The following is a 15,005-nucleotide window of genomic DNA, read 5'->3' on the forward strand; positions in this document are numbered from 1 at the left end:
GATGGTTTTATTGCGCGTCATTGCTTCAAGAGGGAAAAAAGTCTCTGTCCCTTGGAAGCTTTCCCTAATTAGTTTAGGGGGAGGTAGTAAATCTGTCCATAACAGCCTACTCTAATGAAAAAGATAATCATAACCAATCCCATGATTCCTGCTTTGCCTGTCATCCCACAGTACATACTGACATTGTATTGGTTAGCATGACGCTAGTATGTTAGTATGCAAAGGATGTCAACATATAATGTTAACATCTAAGAATTTTTTTATTGTTTTCAGAGAGGAAGGGAGAGGGAGAGAGATAGAAACATCAACGATGAGAAAGAATCATCGATCGGCTGCCTCCTGCATGCCCCCCCGTGGGGATGGAGCCCACAATCCTCTGGGCATGTGCCCTTGACCAGAATTGAACCCCGGACCTTTCAGTCCTCAGGCCGATGCTCTATCCACTGAGCCAAACCAGCAAGGGCAACATCTAAGAATATTAATGCAAAACTAATTTAAGCTACAGGAGAATCTTGTAGGTCAATGGCTAGCTTCCTGCCATCTTAACAGGAGAATAATACTTCCTACACATCCCAGGACCCTCTGCAGAAGTGATTCTCCATGGGGGTGATTTTGCCCTGCAGGGGACCTTTGACAGTGTCTGGAGAGTGTTTTGATTAGCAAGGCTGGATGGGGGCTGCTACTGACCTCTAGTGGGTGGAGGTCATGCCTGCTGCTAAGGGTCCTGAGTGCTCAGAGCAACCAGTCCCTGTCCCCAGCAAAGAATTATCTGGTCAAAACATAAATAGGGCCCAGGTTTAGGAATCCTCTCTGAAAGCAAGTAGCCATTTCTTCCCTCAATATAAAAAAGGTGTTTTCTTTCTATTTTGGAGTGTGTGTGTGTGTGTGTTTGTTTGTTTGTGTGTGTGTGTGTGTGTGTGTGTGTGTGTGTGTGTGTGTGTGTGTATCTGTGTCTGTCTGTCTTTGGAGGCTGAGAATTGTCAGGCCGAAGTCACCATACATTCTGTGGAGTTAGGCAAACCAGAGGCAAAATGTGTCTTCCCACCATCTCTTTCTGTAATAATCAAAATATTAAACCAAATTTCAAAATCCAACTTACTGAGAAGAAAAAAGATGGTATGTTCTCTGCAGTGTATTGTATACTAATGCCTTGCGTCACCATTAAGTATTAAAAGAGACTACAAATTAGGCGAAAGATAAGGTTAAAATATCCTTATGGTTGTGCCTATTCAAAAAATGGTATTTTCGGCAACTGTGACTGCCCGATGGTGGGAAGAACAATAAGAAATCTGATGTTCCTTTGGGTGGAACTGCATTTTATTTCCTAACTGAAGGTCCATCTGGGACTATTTACAAAATAAGCTGTATTTCACAAATCCTTTGTAAAATGAATCTACGATGACAGGAAGCAGCCCGGAATTGCTTTGGGCTAATTGTGTGTAGAAGCTAACAGCAAAGAAGCACAGAGTAGCCATTGGGAATGGTGGGGATCATCTATATTTGAGAGAGATGGTGTTTTGACTGCATGAATGTTTATACAGATTTGTATAAACTTGTTGACTGTAGACATAAAATGGGTGCATTTGGGTGTACGTAACCCATATGATAAAGAAATGTGGGTGTTTTTCAAGTGCCTGGTCTGGATGATAAGCCTATGGCTGTTTTGCCCCTAAATCCAGTAGGAAGAGCATCTCACACTCAGATTTAGCAACCGAGCAACATTATGTTACGTGGATGGTAGCTACTAACTTCCTCTGTGTGCTCCACCCATAACCAAGTCATTTCATTCTCATAGGCACTATTATTATCATTGTTTCCAAGATGAGGAAACTGAGCCCCAAAGATCCCGACAAACTTTGCAAAAAATCCAACAAGTTCACTCTATTATGGTGATATTCTTCCTAAGTCAACTATGGGTTCTAGAGGCTAGCTATCCTTGCTGAAGGACACACAGCAATACAATGACTACCTGCCGGGGTCCAGCCCCAGCAGGTCCAGGGGTCCCCAAAGGTGTGGACGGAGTCGGCGAAGAAGGAATGACAGGGAGACAGCGTTCAGTTGATCAGCAGCCTAGCCAGGATCTCCAGCCCGGATCTCCAGAGAGGTTCTGCTTCGGATCTCCAGCGAGGTTCTGTAGCCATGTTCCCTCGCTAGGTTCTCCAGCCAGGTTCTGTCCAGGCTCTCCAGTCAGGTTCAGTGTCCAGGTTCCAGTCAGGTTCTCCTGCCAATCTCTGTAGTCAGGTTCAGTCCAGGATCCCTTGCCATGTTCTCCCGCTAGGCTCTGTCTCTAGGCTCCGAGGCCAGTCCCGGTCCAGGATCCTCTGGCATGCTCTCGCCAGCGAAGTTCTTCTGTCTCTAGGCTCCGTGTAGGTTCTGTCGTCTGAATTCTGTCTCCTGAGTTCTGTCTTCTTGATTCTGTTCTAAGCTCTGAGTGTTTCTGTCTTGTTACAAGTGTATTTATACCAGTTGATTCAATCCTATCAATCTCTATTACAAAGGTCAGGGCGTTTCTTATCTCCATTCCAGGGAGAAAAGATTATGTAGTTTAAGCATGATTGTTCGTAGTTAAAGGGATTAATTACCCGCCTGGCACTTAGTTGAGGGGTTTTATTCCCTCCCTAACTTCAGGGGAAAATCCCTACCTGGGGATTCAACCTTTCTCGGAGAGGTGACTTTGGTTAAAACACAGCGCCAAGAAGGTGAGCAAACATATTAAGAAAAGTATGCCATATATGCCAGGTCCCTTGAAACAGCAAGGATGGACTGGCTCCCGGCAAATACCAAGAATAAAAGGCTTTCTTAGCTTTTCCCCATGGTGCTCAGGATGATCCTATGATACATGATCCAGCCTGGATGGAAAGAGAGGGCTATGTGTAATTAAGTTGGATCACACATGCTCCAGAACTAAACTAACACTGATGTGAGAGAGAAGCACCAATGGGCTGCCTCCTGTATGCTCCCAGACCTGGGATCAAAGCCACAACCGGATATGTGCCCTGAGCCGGAGCAGAACTCACCACCTTCTGGTGCACAGGACAGCACTCCAACCTACTGAGCTGTCCAGTCGGGGCTGCCTGTCCCTCTTGATACGGTATGTTGTATGCTGGAGCCTAAAAGAGCTGTTTTTACAGGGAGGTCGTGCAGACATTCTTTCTAACATCAGCATCAAGCAAGACGCTCCAACAAAAGATACCTACAGCTGATTTATTTTGAACTTAGTTTGTTGCTGAAAAGAGTGATGAGATAGTGTGTCAGCGAGGGCCCAATAGGGAACAAATGGTGTCGTCAAATAAAGAAACATGGAGGAGGGTTATTTATAAAGGATCCGATTGTAATGTGGGCATGGGAGGGGAGCCACAACAATAAACCAACACTCCGAGGGGCCGCAGATGAAATCTAAGGTGCCCAGTGACAATGGAATTTCAGATAAATATCCAACAAATGTGACAAGTGTTTTATGTGTGTTTTCTCCACCTCTTTTTGCTAAATCTTGCAACCACACATCTACTCCCAAAAAGGACAAAGGAAAGAGACAGAGTGAGGTCCCTGGCAGGTCAGAGACTTGAGTAATGCACACTTGGTATCTTAAGTGAAGGAAGGAGGGGGGTGGGTGAGGGACCCTCATAGGGAGGGAGCCTGGGGTGAGGAGCCTGGACTCACTTGTCCCTACCCCCTGAGCTTCTGCAGAGGCTCCTCAATGTCTGGACCCCAAAAGACTAGCTTCCCAGGCACAGACCCCAGGGAAGAAGGACAGGACGGCAGTGTAGGTCTGGAGAAACAAAGGGAAGCTGCCTGGCCCAGATAAGGTTCCCTTTCTAGCTCTGCGGACGTGGTGGCCAGGCTTTGGAAAAAGAAAGCTACTGTGACAGCTGACTCACAAATGAACTTACAGTAATTTTTAAAAATCGAATCCGCGAGAAAGTATAAACAAACACACACTGTAGAGTGTTTTTCAATGAAAACACTTAACCTGGGTAACCGTTCTAAACAGAAAACACAAATTAGGCCAAAAAACATACAAAGTGAATCGAAGGAATGCCTACGAAGACGAGGCTCCCACTTCTTTCAAAAGGAAAGAAAACCAGATAAAGCATCCAGACAGTCAGATTTTTAAAAAACGAGCCTAAGCTTACAGCGTTTCTCTGACAAAAGCAGATAAATGAAGGTCAGAACGTCTATAGATTAAAGCAAATATTCTCTTCTGGATAAAGTCGTTTTTAAGATAGGAAGACTTTGCAAAAGCATTTCAGATGTCATTCTATAATGAGATTGCTTACTGTTAACCATCGCTGATGACCAGAAACAATTTCTGACCAAGGCATTATGTCAAATTATCTGCATCGATGCCTTTGGATTATCTTACAAATATTCATTATAAGTGAAAACCTAGATATTGAGTGATACAGTGTGATCACACATTTATGATAAGGTGAACACACAAAAGCAAAGACACACTACATACCTGAAAATAAATGCACAGAAATGATGACATGACTTCTAATCAGGATAAAAGAATTATAAGTGACATTTTATTTATTTATTTTACTTTCCTCTACTTTCTAAATTTTCCCTAGCAAATGTTTCTTTATCTTCAGTCAAAACACAGAATGCTCTCATATTCTCTTTATGAGGGTCCCACGTCCTACACTCATCATCTCACCGGTTACCTTTGCGTTGTCTGTGACCCCGACGTAAGAACGGTCCCGTAGCAAAACATAGTTACCCGTGGACAGCAAATGGTCTCTGACATGCGAAACACCCCAGGGATAGAAGTCTGCAACTCGGTGTGTTCTTTGCGTTTTCGTAGTAAAATGGAAATCGTTTGTAGTCATTGCCAAGAATCAGGCTTTGTAACTTGGAGTTTGGCACGGACCATATACTACACATCCCTATCCAAATGTTGCTGCAAAAGCTGAAGGCTTTTTTTTTTTTTTTTTTTTTTTTAGACATTTACAAGAGGGAGTGCAGTCTTGTCTTATCTTGGTCGACACGTACACGTTCGTCCTCTTGAATGCGTTCAGGGGAAAACGTCCAGGGCCTCCTGGCCGGGCATCTGGACTCCCCGTATTTGGCAGGAGCGTGACTCCTGCCCCATGATTGGGCCGGCGCACAGGCAAAGGAGGAACGGCTCACGGCAGGGGACACGCACTTGGCACTGCCGGGGCCATTTCTCAACATTTCAGTAACTGGATTGCCTCAGTGCTGTGTGTCGACAGTCCTGAGTAACATAGTAGTACCCAGGAGATCACTTAAAATCTAATTTTTTTTAAATAGGTAGCTTTTCCAGGCAAGCGTAGCATTTTGCATTTTAAATCCTGTCATCGCCCATAGGAAAAAAAATATATGATGTATTTCCTTTCATGCATTTCAGTTCAAATATTTGAGGTCATTCTTTTTTTTTCCAAATAATCGTTGGGTTCAGGCCTTACTTTTTTTCCCCTTTCTGTGTTTCAACAACCTACCCTTAAAAGACATAACAGATTAAAGAAATGCTGCGATTTGCATTTTTCCCCTAAAAGTGGGGGTAATAGAACAGTCACTATATGAAGCTCATATCCCTCTATAGGGAAAAAAATAATTTGAGGGATTCTAAATTGTTGAATAAAAACATGGAAAGGTTTTTGTGTGGTTTTTTAACATATATTTCAAAGTTCTGAGTTGTAAACAGACATTGAAAACAGAGATTATCAGTTTAACAGAGAAGAGGGTCACTGCATGGGTCTCACGCCATTGACTCACTGGGGTGTTAAGACAATAATATATGGTCCTTCTAACTCTATGTTAATCATAAAAGAAGAATAGTGTTCTGTTTAGCCCCATTTCTTTTTTTGAATATGTTTTTATTGATTTCAGAGAGGAAGGGAGAGGGAGAGAGAGGTAGAAATGTCAATGATGAGAGGGAATCATTGATCGGCTGCTTCCTCCATGCCCCCTACTAGGTATCGAGCCTGCAACCCGAGCATGTGCCCTGATCAGGAATTGAACTATGAGTTTCTGGTTCATAGGTCAATGCTCAACCACTGAGCCACACCAGCCTGGCTAGCCCCATTTCTTAATGAACATCAAACTATTTGGGGTAGTCAGGAATAGTAGTCATGGAGTGAGCAGACCTAATCAGAGCCTTTAGTGGGTAGAGGTCAACTCATATTCTTGAGTTCTTTCATTTGTCCTCATCTGAAACATAAGGGTTATTGTGAGATAAATAATCAGCAATCGCAATTAAAATACATTTTAAAATAATTTTTCAAAACTTGGAGCACACATACATTCTTCCATATGTTACACCTATTAGAATAACTCGTAAAACAAGGGTTGAGAATGGGCCCCAATATATGAAAAAATTCTTAACGCTAGGAACTAGAACATAGTGCCGTATTAAAACTGCGAGTTATCTCCGTCCTAAGGAATGGAAGTTGAGTCCTGCAAACCCAGTACCTGCCGGTTGACTTGAGATGGGGAAGATCTTCAGGACACCTGATGCAGATTTCTAGAACTTTGGTTGTACTTGCGAGAGCGAGGTCTGTGCAACCTTCTTTGCTCTTGTTTGATTTTGTTTTCTCTTTCTGGCATTAGATTGCTGTTTTTAGGGAAGTTGTGTGTCAGCTGGACATTTGGTCATTAGTGGTTTGGAGCAGAGATGCTGAGATACAATGAAAAGGGATGGGAGTCTGATATTCCTCTTATACTGAGTGTCAGATATAGAAAAGAATGGGACTGAGCCCTGGCCGGTGTTCTCAGTGGTTAGTGCTTCGGCCAACAGATCAGAGGATCACAGGTTTGCCACAGGTTTGCTTCCCGGTCAAGGACATGCACCTCAGTTGCAGGCTGGAGCCCTGGCCCTGGTTGGGGAGTTCTGGGAGGCAACCAGTCGCTGTGTCTCACATCATGTCTGTCTGTCTGTCTCTCTCTCTCTCTCTCCCCCCCCCATCCTCCCTCTTCTCTACTCTTTCTTTAAAAAAAAAATCAATGGAAAAAATATCCTTGAGTATGAATTAAAAAAAGAAAAGAATGGTACTGAGATTCCCATGTATTATGCGTGTTATGATTACATTAGCCCATCCTTGTGAAACATGCCAAGGTACTCCCTCCAATGTACTGATGAATGAGTGGGCTATTGGAGGCCAGAGGGTAAGGAAGGCTACCTCTCTGGCCAAAAGGTGAGCTCTCTGGGAGGCCCATGGGTCTTGCAAGCTGTGAGGCTCCTCATTGGCCTCCTCCTGAGGCTGATACCTGCTCTGACCATGGCTATTCCTGGCTTTAAGAAGTGTTGCCTCTAACTAGAGTTAGTAGTTAAGCCTTGCCTTTTATTTTCCTTCTATATTTGGTTAAGTCAGAAATCGGAAAAGATGTTTTCTGAGATGTGGGAAACTATAGAAACTGTCCTGGCCTTGTCCTTCCAGGGGATGATACGGGTATGGAGAGAGCAGGAGTAGTGCTAGGGAAGGCAAAATTCAACATTTTCAGGAGAGATGGCCAGTTAAATAAATATGGCAGGTGGCCCAGATGCATTTATTTCTTCTCCCTCCCCCATGCCTCATTAAAATAACAATAAAACAGCATAATAAAAGGGAAACATCCACAAAGACGAAACGAATTGGAGAGGAGTCAAATGCAATTCAGAAATGTCAAAAGACCTTGAAAAACAAGCAGCCAGCACAGGAGAGGAACTGACTCAGCAGAGAGTAAGAATCTGCAACCTAAGAGTCTGATGGGAATTTGATAAAGTGTGCCAACGGAACATAAACACCTCTAAGGATTAGGCCCTGGAGACAACAGGTACTACCGGGGGCGGGTGGGGGGGGGGGGAAGTTGGAGGGGGCGGGCGGTGGAGTAAGAGGCAGTGCTGAGTATACAGGAAGCGGTTGAACTAATACAAAGAGTTTGGACGCAGAATCGGATGACTGCCTCTCATCCTCTCTGCCAAGGGGATGAAGTTTGTTATTTGAAGAAACTAAATCTAAGAGGCCCTAGAGATACAGAGGTAGAGCTTGAATTCAAAAAATAGGACATCAGTACATAGTTAACGGCAATCTCTGTGGTGGACAGACCCCAAGGAATCCCCCACCAGCAATGTTGTTGTCTTCTAGTACTGATAGCCTTGTAATGTGAGTGGAATTTTTCCCTTTTTGTGTTTTTAAGAAATGAATCTGTAGAGTATGGTTTTTATTGCCGTCAGTCATGAACGGTAAAAGCACGATAAAGCCCTGTGATGTGTGCTGATCAGGTAAAGCCAAGCCAACGCTAGTCTATCTCAGTTACACAGTAACATCGGTGGGGCCATAAAGAGGGGGCTGTATTAGACAAGAGCTTACCGTAATCTCTTAAAATCCAGGGTCCCAAGGGAACGTCTTGTGAAGCAGCTATGAAGCTCTCATGGAAACAAGATAGAGAACAAGTATTCATGGGATAGGAAGGAACATCCAACATGGATTGTATTGTTTATTCTTACTGTTTTCAAAGTGAATGTCTTGCAAGCATTTCCTACATATGGATCAGGATATAACTCAGATTTACCTCTTCCAAGGGCTCATGTTATAACCTATTTCCTTAAGCCTGTGTGTGTGTGTGTGTGTGTGTGTGTGTGTGTGTGTGTGTGTGGCAACTCTGGCTTCAGTTTTTTTCTCCCAACAAAGCTAAGTTAATGGATATCAATCTTTAGTTTTCCGTGACATTAACGGCATGTGATTTTCAAATTGGGGAAAATAAAATAGCTATTCAGCTTATTGTTTAAAATTTTAGGTCTGGAGAATAGCTTCATTTTCTACTTCTCTTCTTTATATGCTGTCTTCATTTTTAACTTCACTGCTTTCTAGATTAAGAATTTTAAACAAAAAAATTGTAGCTGCAACATTTGTAAACTTAAAATAATTACTGGTGATTGATATTTTTTCAAAGGCAATATACTAATCTCATAATTGACATCTTGTATGATCATCAATAACCCTGAAATCTGAATTCCTCCTAAGACAGCATTTTCCCCCAGGTAAATGTAATAACCCATTATATTCTTTCTGAATATATATATATATATATATATATATATATATATATATATATATATATTATTTTGATTGGTGAGAGAAAAACTTCACATTTTTCTCAAATATTCTGAATGCATTGATAGAAATATTGTCAACATCTGGTGGAAAACTCCCACCAGAAGTTATTCATAGTGAAACATGACATTTGATTGCTTCCCCGAATCCACAGCCATTATCTTGCTGAGAATGGGCAACTGGGCACAAAGGGTATTGAGAGAGAATAATTTCCTAGGCGTTACACCAGGGAGGAAAAGAGATTTCCACTGGGCCCAGAGTTGTTGGAAAGGAAACAAAGAATAAAATGTCCTATTCTGTTCCTCACTTCTAAAAAGTTAAAAAAAAAAAAAAAACCCCACAAAACACACAACAGTTCTCTATCACTTTACACTGTTTTAATTTGATTTAGAATAGAGCATCTCCATAGCCACTGAAAGTTTACTGATTTTCTCTCCCCTTGTGTTAGAAATTATGGAGAGAGGGATATTTAAAATTTCTACAAATGTGGTGGAATAATTGGCTGCCCATGTAGAAATAAAAAGCAACTTTGACTCATGCTTAATGTATATACAAAAATTAACAGAAAATGGACCCAAATCTAAAATATACACTATAGCATTTCTTTAAAAATACCGAGGAGAGAATCTTTCTTACCTATGGCTGTGTCAAAATTCCATAGGCTCAAGACCAAAAATATGAACCATACAAAAATACAAAAAACACAATTTATAAATCATACTTTATAAAAATTAAAAGTATATATATTTTTAAAACATTGTTAAAGAAATGAAGTAACCATAGATTATCAGGGGATACTTGCAAATCATACACAGGTGGGCAATAGTATCTTAATAAAAATATAATAATAAATGAGAATAAAAATGAAGACAATACGTTTTGTATACTTACAACTGTAAACCTACTTTTGCCCCTGGTTAAGAATCTATATCCATCCTATATGAAGAATGTTTAAAACTCAAAAATTAAGAAGGCAAACAATTGATTTTAAAAAATAGGGGTTGTATTTAGCAGACACTTTACTAAAGAAGTACAGATAGCAAATACGTAGAAGGAAGTTTGCTCAACATTATTGTCACTAAGAAATAAAATTTAAAACCACAATGGAATATGACTGCACACCTAATAGAACTAAAATTCAAAGAATGATCATAAAAAGTTTTGACAAGGATGGGGAATAACTAAAACGCTCATATACTCCTGTAGGGAATGTAAACAGATGCAATCATTTTGGAAAAACCATTTGGCAGATACCTAAACATTTAAAAATAAATCTACAGAATAACTCAGCCGTTCTACTCCTCGGTATTTGCCCAAGGGAAAGCATGTACTCATATAAAAACAAGTACAGAATGTTCACAGCAGGTTTATGCACCAAACTGGCAAAAAATGCATTTGTCCATCGATAGGTAAATGGGTAAAAATTGTCACACACAACACTGGGATACCTCTCAGCAATGTCAAATAGCGAGCTATTCATAAGTACCACCACATGGTGGTATTGCAAAGACAAAACACAGTAAAACTGCATGATCCCATTAACTGAAAATTCTAAGAAATTCTAACTAAAATATAGAGACAGAAAGGAGATGATCAGACACCTTGGACAGGGATCAGAAAGAGGAGGTAGAAAGAGGAAGTCTAAAGGGGCGTCAGGAATCTTTGGGGGCTAAGGTATACATTCACTGTCTTGATTATGGGAATGGTTTTATAAGCCTCTATATGGCAAAATGTATCAGGGCGCAGACTTTAAACATGCTCCTCAGTTATACCTCGATAAAGCCATTAAAACATCAGGAAAGCAGTCGCCACTCCAGGAGAGGGCATCTGTGATAAAAAATAGACTCCTGGAGCTTCGGGGTGAGGCGGGGGGGGGGGGGGGAGGGATATAGGAACATTCTGTTTCTTGACTCAGGTATACGTAACATGTGTTCTTTAATTAAAAGCCATTCAGCTGAATATGACACTGTTTTACGGTTTATGCACTGTTATACTTCACAATTTTAAAAGTTCAATAATTTATGTTTATATATTTGGAAAACCTATTTCTAAAAAAGAGGTAATTATACTTAAGGTACATGAATTTTATTACTCCTTAGTAACAGCCTTAATAATTCCTTAATAATAATTTTATTATTCCTTAATATTAAAATTAATAATTTTATTGTTCCTTAATAATGTTATTATTCCTTAATAAAGTTATAATAAATAATTCTATAACAACAGCCAGATTGACTTTTAGTAGTAGTCAACATACCCCTGATGTGACTTTATAAATTATGTGTTAGTTAAGTTTCCTTTGGGAAATTGAAATAAGTTTCTACTTCTTTCACAATCGCATTCCTGTGTGAACTGCTTTTAAAAGATAAACCAGCAAAGGACAATTAAATCATATCTCTCTGGGCCTCGCTGGTGGTCTCTGCATCATGGAAATATTGTCTGCCCATCTGTTCTGGTGCTGCTGCTGGGTTTATAGCAGCATCTGGGGTGGGGGGAGGTGGGGTGGCTACTAGGAATAGGGCATCCATTTATTTCATTATTTTTATGGCTTGATTGTCCTCTGAAGCCATTAGGTGGGGTGTCTGTTGTCCCTGAGGGTACATTACATTTATTGTATACATTTATCTTGTCTCTGATGGGTCATGTTTTTTTCCATCCCTGGTGAATTTCCTTTTGCCGTCCATGTCACATGTAGGAGTCCTCCCATTCACTTGCTCAAAATGTGGAGTGCAGTCTCTATTGAATCTGGGAGAAGGTGGTTGTTTCTGCAAAGGACTCTAAGAAAATGTCCTCAGCAATTGAGGAGAGCGATTGTAATGTGTATCTCATAGAAAGAGTGGAATGCTACCGAATTCAGAAGGGAGGGGGACTTTCGTCGTAACACTGTAATAGCCGTATGGAGAAATGGGAACCCTATCCTAACGTGAGGAAGGAAAGATGACAAGGGTAAAGGAAAGAAACCTTTTGCAACGGCGCCAGGGGACTGCACTCTCGGTGATGGTCCTAGTCTTTGGAACTAAAGAGTTTCCCTTTTCCTTTGAGTAGTGCGGAGGCCTTATGGATGCCGGGCTCATTTCCATTTTTCAGTGGGGGAGGTAAGCCCCAGAACCTTAACGCCAAATCCGAGACAATGGAGAGAATCTGGCTCCAAGTGGGGGCTGGGCTTTTTGTCCTCTGGATTTAGTATGTTCCATAAGCATCAGTCATCATAATAGTCAGCACAGTGTGGCCTCATTCTAGAGAAGATGGAAATCTATATGAGATAAGATCCCACAGGGAACAGGCCCTAGAATGGGAACGGATATGTCAAATGGAGCCGTCCCATTTGTGCCACCCATAAATTCACAAACTCCGGAAGACATGTTGAGCCATGTTACACTGTAGTGAACCGACTTCCTCTTATGCGTGTTCTTCACGGACTTCCTCTCACGCGTGTTTTTCATTCATCTATTGTGCAATCATCCTCTGATTTCTCTTTCTGCGGCCCCCATGTGAAAGACAGTTAAATAGAATGTCTGCTTCAGGCTTTCAAATTACCCTTCACTTAAAATGTGTATGTTAAGCAAAGTGGCTGGGGCAACCAGTTTGTTTGTGGTTTTTTGTTTTGGTTTGTTTTTTGTTTTTGCTTTTTGGCAACACGTTCTTCAGAGAATCTTTTCATGTACCCAGTGAAATCATTCACCTCTTCTATTTCCCAGGGAAGACATTTTTCTTCAAGAATTCACAGACATCTCCCCATGAGTAGGCTGCTTCTAATCTCCAGCTTTACAATCTTAGTTTGGGAGCATTTTGATAGGCTCTGTCAATTCTAAGAAACCTCAAGAACTGCATCTTAGATATAAATGAATTGCTCTAAAATGGTGTAACATACATGGCTATGAAAACCTCAGAGCAACATGAATTAGGGAGGCACATGTGTATTATAGCTCATTCTTATCTAAATCATTAAAAGACAATTTAATTATAGTTGATGTGGGCAACATCTGATGCCACTTCATTTCTTATTATCCAATTTAGGAAAAAGAAGTTGAAATTTCTTTGTAATAGTTCTAGAGGTGTTTATAGTTGCTGGGCAAATGTCAATATTTTCATTTTTTAAGAACCATGCAACATATGCTACAAAAGGCATTAAATTATATTACTTTAGATGTGTGTAGTTCTTTGCAAAAGTTTGCTCCTGTGCCTTATTGTTTTGATATGGATAATTCCTTTGCCTCACTATGTACTTGAGAATTTAGGCACACGACATAATTTCTCATGAAGCGTATGCCAGCTATCCATTTAACAAATGGGTTGAATATTTCTATCCAAAATGTTTTGCTAGAATAATTCAGAACTTTTATTTCATTTTGAAAATAACAAAAGTAATTCCACTGTTCAGTGTGGTGATGGCCGGAGCGGGCGGGGCACGGGATAAAAGAATAAATAAAGAAAAAAATAAAATGAGTTTTTAAAAAATGTAATTCCACTCTTTAGACACCATCTTCTGGAGGGTGTTGGGTTTTCTCCACCACCCATGATTTGTTAACAGTACTACCAGTTTGGTAACACTTTTCATCTTTCTTGGAGAATGACAGAATGGAGAAATCAGACATTGTTTCTAGATTATATTCCTTTTATTATTTTAATAAAAGGAGACTGACCTTTCTTCTACCAGCGTTTGAAAGGGCCACTGTATACAGGGGTGTATCCATACATCTGTAAGGAAAGAGTGATGACCTCAGGTATTGTTTTGTGTGGAAGGCCCCAGAGGAGGCACAATCATGATAGAGACATAGGGGGCTGCGGTTTCTACCTAATCGGTCCTTCGTGTGACAAAACCAATGAGATGCTATGCTGTTCAACAGTAGCTAATATTTCCGAAAGACCTACCTACACGATGTTAACCCCTTGAAGCATCACAGACAGGGTCAGTCTTAACAGCTAAATTTCATAGATGAACAAACTATGGTTCAGAGAGGTTACATAGTGGTTCCAAGAGAACTGGGCTTTGAGGACGTCTGACCTTACAGAACACCCTTTCCCCATTATGTTATTCCTAGTGCTTCTCACTTGGGAAGCAATATAAAGGATCTATTTTAAGAGTGGATGGAGAGGTCCCAGGATCTGAGCCACTCTGTTGATGAAAGTATGTGAGAGAAGCAAACAGATTAATAGCATCACCAAAATAAACACCTTTACAGCCAGCATTTCAAACAAGACACTGGGGGGGGGGGGGGACCCAAAGCAGTGACTATATGTTTCTCAGAGTTATTTCCTGAATATTCTTTTGATGTTGGCATACTCTTCACTTTAGAAAGAAAGTAAATGTAACCGTGAGGGTGATGATGTTGAAACTTTACATTTCTGTCCAAATTCAATGAGAGCCTTTGAAATCTGCATGGATGCATAGCAGACCTTACAGTGCCTGGATGGAACACATGTCTAAAAGTCTCCTTCAATTAAGTAACAATAGAACCAATAGGGACTCAGTGCTAAATATATTGAAACGTGAAATAAGAGGTATCGTGTGTGCCAAATAAGGTGCCAAACCATTAGACAACTCTATTTTTAACGTATTTCTAAGAAATCCTATTTTGTTGCAGACTGACGTGGTTTTGTATTTATCATCACTGTGAAAGCACAACCCAAGAAAATGATGAATGGTCCGGCCGTCAAATCTACGAAACTGTTTATCTTTGGGTGATCGTGTCTCGGTCCTCGTCGAGGCATTGTTTTAATGTTGGCATTTTTTAAAGTTCTTGTGTTTTTCCAAGTCAAGTTTTATCCACTGCCAGATAGCAAGGCTGTTGTTATTTGACTCAGCTCTCTCTTCATAATTTCAGAGAAATTTGAAAATAAAGAGTCATTAATTTCTGATGTCTTGCAAATGATTGACACGGAATAAGAAAGGGGAAAAAAAAAAAAGGAAATCTGTTTTTCCAAGTTTACAGACCTGCGATGGGATTT

General features: G+C 40.7%; 1 protein-coding gene across 4 annotated transcripts in view; it reads left to right on the forward strand.

Annotated features, from left to right (window-relative positions):
* The window catches only part of KCNJ2 (potassium inwardly rectifying channel subfamily J member 2), a 259,346-nt gene that overhangs the window by 189,727 nt on the left and 54,614 nt on the right, over positions 1 to 15,005 (forward strand). The window contains exon 1 of one of the 4 annotated variants that reach the window (XR_009449351.1): positions 7,672 to 7,776. The exons of the other annotated variants lie outside the window; for them this stretch is intronic. The gene's annotated coding sequence lies outside the window, so the exon portion shown is untranslated. Of the gene's footprint in view, positions 1 to 7,671; positions 7,777 to 15,005 lie in introns of those variants that run through there. 4 annotated transcript variants of the gene reach the window in all.

Source organism: Myotis daubentonii, chromosome 16, assembly GCF_963259705.1.
Source record: "Myotis daubentonii chromosome 16, mMyoDau2.1, whole genome shotgun sequence".
In the NCBI taxonomy this organism is placed as follows: Eukaryota; Metazoa; Chordata; class Mammalia; order Chiroptera; family Vespertilionidae; genus Myotis; species Myotis daubentonii.